Raw genomic sequence first — 11,892 nt, 5'->3', positions numbered from 1 at the left:
AGTGACAATTATGGACACCTAATATGATAAGGAGATTCTGCAGGTCATTAATCAATGTATAAAACTAAAACAGAATGTATTTTTAGTGACACAGCACACAAACAAGGAAGCAAGATGTGTAATTAGGATTATTTATAATAAATATGAATTAATTAGGGCAATTTCTTTAACCATAAAGAATAACTAAATCCTTCAGGACAATGTCACATCAATGCACTGAACTCACTATGTTATCCCTCTAACAGAGCCTCCACGTGTTCTCACTGTAATTTCCCCCTCATGAATGAATTTATGCTGCACTAATTTGAATGTTCGGGGGGAATCAAATGCATTTTACTCACAGTACTCAAGCTGACTTACCTTTGTTTGAATGACGGCGTACTCACAACGTGGAGGCTTAAAAATAGCCAAATCTTGTACCCAATCCTTGGTGAATTGGATGTGCGCCTCCAGAGATTTATAATTGCGAAATTGGTGCGCCGTGTATGCTCTGACTCCACAGACAAGGTACGGGAGTAGATCATGCTAAGTCAATAGCGGTTTGGTCTTCAGGGTTTCTACTCCACGGCTATATTTCATACGGGTCCACATTTCAACAATCAAGTACCGTGTCTTTGCATCTGGACACAATCTGTCTCTATACCGTCATTTTCTTTTGAGCTACGTTTCAGAATGGTTCGTAGCAATCTTGTTTTGATTCGTGGCCTGCCAAGATGGTGCTGCGCTCCCACAATGCATTGCGACATTACATCTACTCCAAAGCCCTTTGCGTGCAGAAGAGTATGCGCATGCGCATTGCCATGGTGGTTTAAAAAATAAAGGTATAATGAAAAGTAATTAATAAAAATTAAATATTTAAACATTCCCACAAATGTGCAATGAACGTGCAAAAACTCTCTTTATTAGTTGTTGCTGTTTCTTTCTTTCTTTCTTTCTTTCTTCCTTTTTTGTTTGAAAAATAACGACGTCTCTGAGGCGCGAATTTCGACAGTGAGAGGAACGGCCGGATACAGGAGACGGGAAGAAACAAGCCGATTATGTTCGCGTTAATTAAGTGGTTGGAAGATGTAAAATTCTCAATTCTGCCAACTGAACATATACGAGATTTTAATGAGGATGAATAATTAGCCGGCATGGAGGAAACGGACCTTTATTTGGTGGAGTGGCGACAAGAAGCCAAAAGGCGGGTGGCCGGTCTATGAAGCCTCCGTCATCAAGCTAGCAGGTGCCTTTTCTCATATAATATTACTTTATTCTCGCTTATTTGGCACGGAAGCGTAGAGCTGCCACCCAGGCAAAAGAGAAATACAAGTATATCACGTTATAACGTGAAAAGTTTATCGTTCTAACAATATACTATCATGTTTATACAATATACTTTTCACGTTTGAACAACATGATTGAACAACATTGTACGAAAAATGTACATAATTATCACGTCCGTACAATATTGTGCGAACGTGATAATTATGTATATTGTAATAATGTAATATTATATTATACAAACATGAAAAGCATAATGTTAGAACAATAAACATTTCACGTTATAACGTGACATAGCTCTATTTTTCTTTTGCCTGGGTGGCAGCTCCACGCTTCCATAATTTGGTAATCAAAATATGTAACTTAATTAATTATATTGTGACATACTTTTGACTTTTCTTATTATTCTGCCTTCTCAGAAAGGGAAAAAAATACAAATAAAACTGTTTACACTTGTTATACACAATAACTATCAAAACCTATTCACATTTAATTTGGCTTTCACAGAAATCCCACCTCTCCTTCTGGCTACAGAGTACTTACCAAGGTTAGAAACAAAGCACAGTTATGCTTTATTAATGTTCGCTAATTACAATGTTCCACATTTCCTTGCTTTTTAAGTCATTTTTAGGCTTTTTAGAGTTTTTGTTTTTTGTTTTTTTTAGCAGTAATGTTTCTGCCTATTTATTTCAGCCCATGAAATCGAATGCAGATCTTCCTGATGTGAGATTTACATAAATGTAAGTAATTTTGTTTGTCATTAATGTTGTTGCTGTTGTTGTTTTTGTGCAGTTTGCAATCATATAAACCTAGCAAGCATCAGTCAGCACAGTGACTAACCTGAACAGATTCTTGCTTTATTCACATATATTATATGTAATTATATATACCTGCACATTGTACCTAGGGTTGCAGCCACTTGGCCCCACCCCATTGTTGTGACAGCCCTGATTGTACTTATACACTGCATCTGAACAGGGAACAGTCTGCCACATTAATGTATTTTTAAGTGACTTGTTTGTAATACATGAATTTGTTTCTTACAGATGTCAAAGTCTCAGCCTCACGCTGCCCTCCCCCATCCTCCTAAAGTAAGTATTTGTTGTTGTAGTTTTTTATGCAGTGTCTGTGTCACATGCTAATCATAATTATTGAAATAACTGTTTTCTAACAGATTTTCCAAAACACTAGTTATGTTTGTTGTCATTTAGACCAGTACTACTGCTTAGACATTTCTTAGTGGTCATGCATGTTTGACAAGCTTGTTATGATACCAAAACCGTAGGCCTATCACAATAATCGATATATCGACACAATACATGTACATGACCTCAATAATTGTTGATGATACAATTTATCTGCCATTATATTTACAAAAATAAAATATAATAATAACAACACAATAACATTAAATAACATTGTTTTCTATTTGTTAGAAAATTTACTATTTATTCAAGTTTTTATAGTATCTAATATTTTGATACCTAATTTCCATGATCTAAATATTTTAAGAATTAGATGTTGGTTTGTCAATTGAAAGTGTGTAGATCTTGCATTATTATGGTGAGATTCTCTGAGATTCTCTGATATTCAGTTACAGTTCACAACACAGCTACCTGTACATGCAGTATTATACTGTAAATATAAATCTCTGCATTTAGCATCCCACTAGAAGAGTCACAGTTACTGCCTCTTTTTTTTTTTTTTTTTTTTACAAATACCTGTACTATTACTAACACATTTACTGTTTTACTTTTAGCCTGTGGATACAAATGCAGATTTCCTTAATGTAAGTTGTGCATTTTAATTACATCATGTTATTTTTATTATTTATTTATTTATTTTATTTTACATTCAAATATTTCAAGCTTCTTGGTTAAAGAAGCTTTATTGCTAGTAGGTAAAGAATAGTTCACCTATAATTGATATTCCCAATTAATTTCTCACCTCTGATTGAATGCTTTTGTTTGTTGGCCTTTTTTGACTATAACAAAACATTTTTGCAGGATATATATGGTGAATTTATATGCATAGATACAGTCGTAGTGCTTGACACATGCACACAGCAGTAGATGTACTAAAAAGGAAATAATTACAATCATGATGTTGATTGCTGATGTCAGTATATATATTTTAGAGGAATGTTTTGTTTTTCACCCAAAATGAACTATATTGCTTCAGAAGAGATTTATTACCCTACCTGACTCTTATATATTGTTCTGTTTTTTGTTTGTTTTTGTTATTTTCAGGTTCAATGGTGCGTGTTCTTCTAATGGCCGTCTTCCCACTGGAGGTTTTGATCCACAGCAATTTAAAAGGTAAACAGCTTTGAAAGTCAGTTCAAATGGTTAGCTAATAGTACTCTAAAAAGCCTACAACTCTGTCACCAGTTTCTTTACCAAAAAGTACCCATAAAAGTATCTCTCAATAGCATATCATTGTAGTTCAAATGTTTAGTTGTACAAATATCAGATTTTTGGAAATCTAAAACTAGTCAAACACTCAAATGTTCATGCTTTTTATAGGAGGACAGAGCAAAACGGACATCAGTGCAGAGTGAAGAACTGCCCTTGATAAGGACACTATGACAGCCATATATAGTAAGTGAAGATTTTCTGTGTATCTAAAATTGCATACAGCACAATTAACTTACTTTGCAACAATTAAAATAGGTTGTAAAGTAAGTTACCAATACAAATAGGTGATGATGCATTGTAGTGGTTGGTCTCAGACAAAGAAGGTCAACAGATTTATGAATGCTGGAGGGTAAGGAGAGACGACCAAAAAGGGTGTTAGCATTACTGTAATGTGAACTGGACAGACTTTCCATCTAGGAAAAAAAAAGAGGTAAAATTATGCGTAAAATATATCTGTATTAATATCTGTATCTATATAAACAGAAATATCTGTTTGCTAAATGAAGCCAGCTAACATAAATCATATTTTTATTTTAACTCTGATAAAAGTAATAGAACTGTGACTTTTGTTTGTTACAGTGGCGGTAAGGAAGAGGTTTCCCAATGTGTCCAGAGGGGCTTTGAGGATTGCAGTGAAAGCTGGGGGAACTGAGACTGCTGGAAAAGGAAAAGAAATTACATTTTAAGTATGTTGACTTATGTTCATACAATCACACAGAACATGCTGTAGGTATTACAGGTACTGCACTGCAGTGGTTTGTATCATATCTATCTAATAGACTCCAATTTGTGCATGTAAAAGGAGAGTCCTCTTCACACACTGAGGTTAATTATGGAGTTCCACAGGGTTCAGTGCTAGGACCAATTCTGTTTACATTATATATGCTTCCCCTAGGCAGCATCATTAGAAGACATAGCATACATTTTCACTGCTATGCAGATGACACCCAGCTCTATCTGTCCATGAAGCCAGATAACACACACCAATTAGTTAAACTGCAGGAATGTCTTAAAGACATAAAGTCTTGGATGGCCACTAACTTTTTGCTTCTTAACTCAGATAAAACTGAGGTCATTGTACTCGGCGCTGAAAAGCTTAGAAATATGGTATCTAACCAGATTCTTACTCTGGATGGCATTACCTTGGCCTCCAGTAACACTGTGAGGAACCTTGGAGTCATTTTTGACCAGGATATAGCATAATATATAAATATATTTTAAAATGTATTTTAGCATATATATTTTTTGGCCATTTTTTGTATATTTTGAAATATATTTCAAAATGTATTTTAAAATATATTTTTTTACCGTATGGGCGAACCGGCTCTTCAGGTTGTTTTGTTGCTTTAATTATTTAATCATTAACAATAATATAAAATTATGCAGAAAAGGAATTACTAATGTAAAAAAAGTGGTTTTATTTATATATGTTTATATATGGCCCCTAGAGACAAAGCACGTACAAACTCTAAAGCATATACAAACTCCAAAAAGCACGTACAAACTCCAAAACACATTTCTAGCGTTTACTGAACTTCCAAAACAGAGCTACCCAGATCACTTAAATTACACAATTGAAAACGTGTGTATTGTTTGTGTATTTATAGACAAGCACTCATATTTATTCAAATAATTAAAAAAAAAAAGTTCATTTACCTGTTACTACCACACACCAAATCCGGTTGTTGATACTTCCTGGCTTGTGTAGCCACTAGGTAACAAAAGCTCAACACTGGGCCCAAGAAATCTGGAGCACTTCTGTTGTCTTTTGTACGTGTTTTGGAGTTTGTACGTGCTTCTGAGTTTTTACGTGTTTTGGAGTTTTTACGTGTTTTGGAGTTTTTACGTGCTTTGTCTCTAAGGTCCACCATAAACATACTTTATTTATTCACTCCACATAAAATGTAATAAATAAATCATATAATACAAAAAACAACTATTTACATTTTAAACTTTTAACTATTTAAATTTTCAGCTTTTTCCTTTTAAACAAATTTAACGTGAAACAACACAAAACACTGCAAACCACAACACAATTAACCCTTTAAGACCTACCATAGAGCCAAGTCCACCAGAGCTTATATTATATTTTTATATGCTGTGGAGCCATTTTTGGGAGCATTTCAAGTTGATATACATCAATACAACCATTATAGCCCAGATTTTAATAATATGCATGCATTAAGTGCATAGTGATTACATAAATTGCAAAAAAGTGCAATAAACTAGTATAAAATAGTTTCCCACCACAGGAAATTTATTTTAAGTGTCTTCATAGTTTTATTTTTGAAATACACCAATTTTTATATACTGCAGGAAAAACGAAAATAAATGTTATAGTGCAAATTTGCATTAAAGCAGCATATGCATCAAAATAAACTATTTCCAGCAGTGCAATATGAGTCCTAAGCATCCCAGAAACGACACAGAAAGTCATAAAGTCAAAGATAACTTTTAAAAACACCAGTATAGGCTCATAAGGCCCACATGGTAAAAAACTACATTTCCGCAAAATGACATCACTTCCGGTTTCAGGCAGGTCATGGCGGACATGCGATAGTTCATGCTGATGGACGTAGGAAGTGTTACGAACAGCTGATTGGATCGGCAAAGCGTGTTTCTGGAATATTATGTTTTTGTTGCTGCAAGCGCTTTTTATGCAGTTTTTGCAAAGCTATATGTGGAAGGAAACTGTGACCGAGGACAAGCTGATGGCATAAGATGTAAGTACAACTCCTCCGGTTTCATATGCAAAAAAAAATTATTGCGCTAGCTTATGTGGTTGCAGAGCTACCGGGATTTAAAAATAGTTACGCAAAATGGAGCGTGCCCGCTCTGTCCGGCTTTAAAGGGTTAAATATAAATTAAAATATTAAAACAAAAAGAAGATGCACATTCTCTGTAATATGGGCCTGCATGATTTCTGAATCCTTTATCATCTGCAACTGAAAATAGTGGATGATTACTATACCTTTCTAATGTGACGTTGTTGTCCCTCGCTCTCTTTCTCTCTGGCTCTGCTCCTGTGCTACTGCGTGTAACTAACGCCCCTCCCCCCTCTGCCCAGCGCAAAGTACAGGCCGCGCATGCGGAGTTTAGCGGAAAAAAGGGCGAGAGAGAGGGTGAGGGAAAGAAAAAAAAAAAAAAAAAAAAAACCTCACGGCTCCCAATAAGGAGCCGGCTCGCGTCGTTCACTTCAAAGAGCCGGCTCTAAGAGCCATTCCGTTCGCAAACGACCCATGACTAGTATAGAAAGAGCTGAACAGGGGCAGAGATGTTGAGAGCGCGAGTAACACTGCGAGCAGGCCCGCAGAGATCTGAGCAAGAGCAAATGCAAAAACTGAGCAAGAGGGGCTGCTATTGTGTGTGTGTGTGTGTGTGTGTGTGTATGGATAATAGCAAACCCTGAACTTTGTTCCTTAAAATTTTGCCTTTCTTTGCTAAAAATAATTTTCTCCTCAAAATGCAACACTTGTACTTGCAAATTTTTTTATGTGCGCTCAGAATAGTGGCACAAAAATAACACCATAGTATTCAAGAACAACAGGATTGCAGCAAAATATTGTGTAATTGGGGGTAAATAATGGTAATAAGAGGAGCTGATCCATATATGTTAAAAGAATAGTCACTTTTTTAAGCACTACCTAAGTTACAGTAACAGTTAAATGTCTTTTTTTTAAAAGTTAAACTTGTCTCCTGTTTCTTGTGTGTCATTTAGGAAAGAAGCATCAAAATCTAATGGCAAGGCTTATTAATCGAGGTCCGGCAGTGGGTGATTTTTTCCAGTCAACAAGCCACACCCCAAACAGTAAAGCTAGATCCACATCAACATCCAGCTGTGTAGAGAGTGATAGTGCAGTGGAAAGCGCCAGTGTGTTAGAAGCAAGGGTTGCCCTCTACCATCCACAGAGACATTTAATCCACATCCGACTACCACAAAGACAGCAAGCACTATAACATCATTTGTTACATCAAATCCAACTCTAAAAGCAGAAATATGCTGGGCAACAAAAGTTGTAACGAGCCACTATTCCTACAAATCATGTGAGAATGTCGGGGACATATTCAGAAGCATGTTTCCTGACAGTGACATAGCAAAACAGTTTACAGGTGGGGGAAAAAAAGTGGCATACTTTACTGCATTTGGGATTGCGCCTCATTTCTCCTCCTTAATGAAAGCTAAAGCCAATAAAGAATCTGCATATGTACTTCTATTTGATGAAAGTCTGAATAGGGAAATGAAGAAATGCCAGCTTGACATTCACATGAGATTCTGGAATGATAACCAAGTAAAATCATGGTACCTGACATCATTTCTCATGGGTCATCACACTGCAGACCAAATGTATGAGAAGATTGAAAAAGTGTGTTCTGATATGGGCTTCCAGAATCTGATTCAGCTGTCAGTGGATGGTCCAAATGTGAATTGGAAGACCTTCTCACTAGCCCAGCATAACATTGAAGAACAAACAGGCAAAAAAAATGTTAAATGTTGGAAGTTGTGGTTGGCATATCCTACACAATGCCTTCAGAGCAGGGTGTGCATCCACAGACTGGGATCTGGCAAATGCTCTTTCAAGCCTTAAATGGCTATTCAAGGATGTTCCAGCACGTAGGGACGATTACACAGAAGTCACTGGTTCCACATCCTTTCCTCTTGACTTCTGTAATCATCGATGGCTGGAAAATGTGGAGGTGGCTGCACGTGCCCTTCAGATTTTGCCCTTTCTGAAAATGTATATTAGTGCTGCCAAAACAAAAACTGTAACAGAGCCAATTACGAAGTCTTTCAAAATGGCTCAGATGATTCTGAAAGATGAATTCTTCCCAGCAAAGCTCAGCTTCTTTATAATGGTAGCTAGGGAAATCATGCAATTTTTAGTGTTATACCAGACTGACAAACCCATGCTGCCATTTATGTGCAGTGATCTCACAAATATCCTGAGGAGTTTAATGGAGAAGTTTATCAACCCCAGTGTCATGAAGAACCCCGTTAAAGCTTCTTCAAGTTGACTATGCTGATCCGGTGAACCACATGGATGTCACCAAACTGAGAGTTGGATTTGTCACAGAGCGAGCCCTAGAAGAACACATAAAGAACAACCCAGGAGCTGAGAAGCTGAGGCTCGAGTTCAGGCAGAACTGTAAGGTGTTTTTGTTGAAGATGGTCACCAAGCTCTTTGAACGAGCACCCCTTAAATATCTTCTTGTAAGAACCCTGTCGATTTGGGATCCAAGGGTGTTCCTCAAGAGCAAAGAGTTAAGTGTCCGAAAACTCACCATAATTCTACGAATCCTTGTGGAAGCTGGCCGCATCAAAGAAAAATGCTGTGATAAAATTCTGAGGGAGTTTGGCCATTTTTATGACCACAGCATGATTTCGGCATCAGATTCTTTCAAGAACTTCAACCCACTAAGTGGAAGGTAGATGAATTTTACGATGAACATTTATCCAACAAACCAGACTTTCACCACCTGTGGAAGGTAGTAAAACTTGTCTTGGTTCTCTCACATGGTCAAGCCTCTATTGAGAGAGGTTTTTTCGTTAACAAGGAGGTGATGGTTGAGAACCTTAAACAGCATTCACTGATTGCTCAGCGGGTCATTATTGACCATGTAAACCATGTTGGAGGTTTGCACAATGTAGCCTACACAAAGGAGCTACTGCTCTCTGCAGCTGCAGCCAGGCAGAAGTATCACATGTATCTTGAGGACCAAAGATGTCTAAAGCAACATGAACAGAAAGCACAAAAGAGGAAAGGACTCATGGAGGAGATAACAGAGATAAAAGCCAAAAAGAAAAGAATGGAGGAGGATATGCAGGTTCTCCTAAAGTCTGCTGATCTGAATGCAGAAAAAGCTGAGTTGGAAGGAAAATGGTGCTGTATCTCAAAGTCCAATGGGCTTCGAAGAGCTGCAAAAGAAAGGGCTAAAACTCTGGAGGTTTTGGAGAAACAGCTAACTGACAAACTCAAGGAATGAAAGACACTCCTTAATAGGCCCTACCCTATTTGACCTTACTGTGTATTGTTTTGGTGTGAATAGTACAATAGTACAGTGTTCTGGTTTTGCGGGGGGGGGGGGGGGGGGGGGGGTCTCAACACATGATAAATACTTTGACAAGTTGATTCATTTATATTCTACATCATTCAACATCTAAATTTATTGGTGAAATGTGCTTTTCTGTTTTTTTTTTCTCAGTTTATATAATATATGCTTATAGTGCAACATTGACTTTTGGAGTATTTTGTGTGGTACATTTTCTGTATTTCACAAAAGGGGGGGGGGCATTTCAGTCAATCCAAGATGATTTTTTTTGCACATAGTGTTACTGAGGAAATGTGAAGCAAAATATGCATTTTTTTTGGGGGGGGGGGGGGTATCCCCTACATATGTATGTATATATGCTTATAATGCAGTTTTCCCCCCTACCAGAGTTCCACTATGTATTTTTGCACTATTTCGAATTGTTTTAGCATTAACTCTTTGTATGATTTCCACAATACTTTAATACAATGCCTACCTGAAAGACAAATTCTATTATTTCTCATTTTTACTGTGAAGTTGTTTGTCAAGTGACATATGGCATAATACAGTCTTTTTTATACAACTTAAAAAATAAAAGTGAAATCATTATGAGTATGTGCGTTTTTGTATGAATATGTAAATTATGACAGTGGATTGTCCACTATGTGATGGAGCCAAACACATGCCTTCCCCTCTTGTTAACTGAGATTAACTGCTGTTATATTTGTTTTACATCTATATTGTCCAATCTCTCCTGGTGGAATGGTTAATCATGGTTACATACAATTTTAGACAGATGTGGGCCAAAGCCTAAAACGATGCGCCGGGAGTTTGCTTTTCTTGTCGCCTCAGATATTTGAAGTTTACAAAGCTACATTCTCGCCTGAAAATATGTTAAAAGTTTATTTTGCGACCCAGAAAGAGTAAGAAGAGTTATACTAAAACTAAGTAGCTGCAGTAGTAGTAGCCATTGTTGGAAACTGGAATTGGCAGATTGGCCCAAATCTGGGATATGGTTTTTCAATTTTGTTGTCCGGGTGGAAAACCGGGAGAAATTCAGGAGAATGGTGGCTCCGGGAAATTTTTGGGAGGGGCACTGAAATTCTCACAGAAAAAAGCGGGAGGGTTGGCATGAATGGCCTGGTATTGCCTGTAACGTTATTATGACGGACACATTTTATAAGTGAATTTGACTTTAAGTGACTTACAGGTTTCTTCAAAAAATACTTTCTTATATCCAGGTTCTTCCTTTTTGCTGCCATCCTCCTCTCCTCCTTGCAGGTCCTCGCAGCGCATATGGGCTCAAATTGTGGTCATAAATATTTTGTACTTGTAAATCAGTTTTGTACTTGTAAATCAGGATTTGTATGTGTAAAAAGATTTTGTGTGTGTGTAAAAAAGATATGTATGTGTAAAAATAATTTGTGTGTGTGTAAAAAAGGTTTGTATGTGTAAAAAAGATTTGTGTGTGTGTGTAAAAAAGATTTGTATGTGTAAAAAGAATTTGTGTGTGCGTAAAAAAGATTTGTGTGTGGACTTAGCCAAAAAAAAAAACCCTGCAAGTTACAAGTACGAATTTTGACCCTATTTTTCTTCCTTTCATCTGATTGGTCAATGTCATGTCAATCACAAATTTTAACTATCCAATCAGAGAACAGATGGGTTTGGCTGTCGGAGGGGCTCTTTTTTTGAACTGCAGATCCTTGAAGGGTAATACAGTTTGAAGCTGGAGGATCTCTATATAAATATCCGATAGAAGCTAGGTCCCCTAACTTTCAGCAGATGTTGAAACGATAAAGTTGTGGTATATCAGTGGTTAGAAATACCATTATTACTTTAGGATTAGTTTAACACAAAGTCTGCACTGACCCGGGACCATTGCTGTGAGTCACAGTGCGCAGCATAAAGGTCCTTTCTCATCGGACGCAGGATGTGCTGCTAATGCTAACTAAAAGCAAAGGATCCAGAATCTGTTGCGCTGGCTGCTGAGCTCTGTGGGTTTTTGCAGCAGCTTGACCGATCTTTTTTTTTTTCTTCTTTCTATCGGTTTTGTTTTTCTTTACTCGAAGAGATCAAATTATTGGTGGGGACAATTCAATAATTGCTGGATATTGGTGGGGACATGTCCCTTCCGTCCATGCCAAATCTACGCCCTTGTGACAGAGAATATGCATCTTCTTTTTGT

At 37.0% G+C, this 11,892-nt stretch overlaps 1 pseudogene; it reads left to right on the top strand.

The window, feature by feature from the left end:
• Positions 1 to 713: 713 nt before the first annotated feature.
• Positions 714 to 9,662, top strand: LOC148097921 (uncharacterized; annotated as a pseudogene).
• The last annotated feature ends 2,230 nt before the right edge of the window (positions 9,663 to 11,892 follow it).

Source organism: Neolamprologus brichardi, chromosome 17 (assembly GCF_056152115.1).
Source record: "Neolamprologus brichardi isolate AB-2024 chromosome 17, ASM5615211v1, whole genome shotgun sequence".
Lineage (NCBI taxonomy): Eukaryota > Metazoa > Chordata > Actinopteri > Cichliformes > Cichlidae > Neolamprologus > Neolamprologus brichardi.
This window is presented reverse-complemented; position numbering and strand designations above follow the sequence as displayed.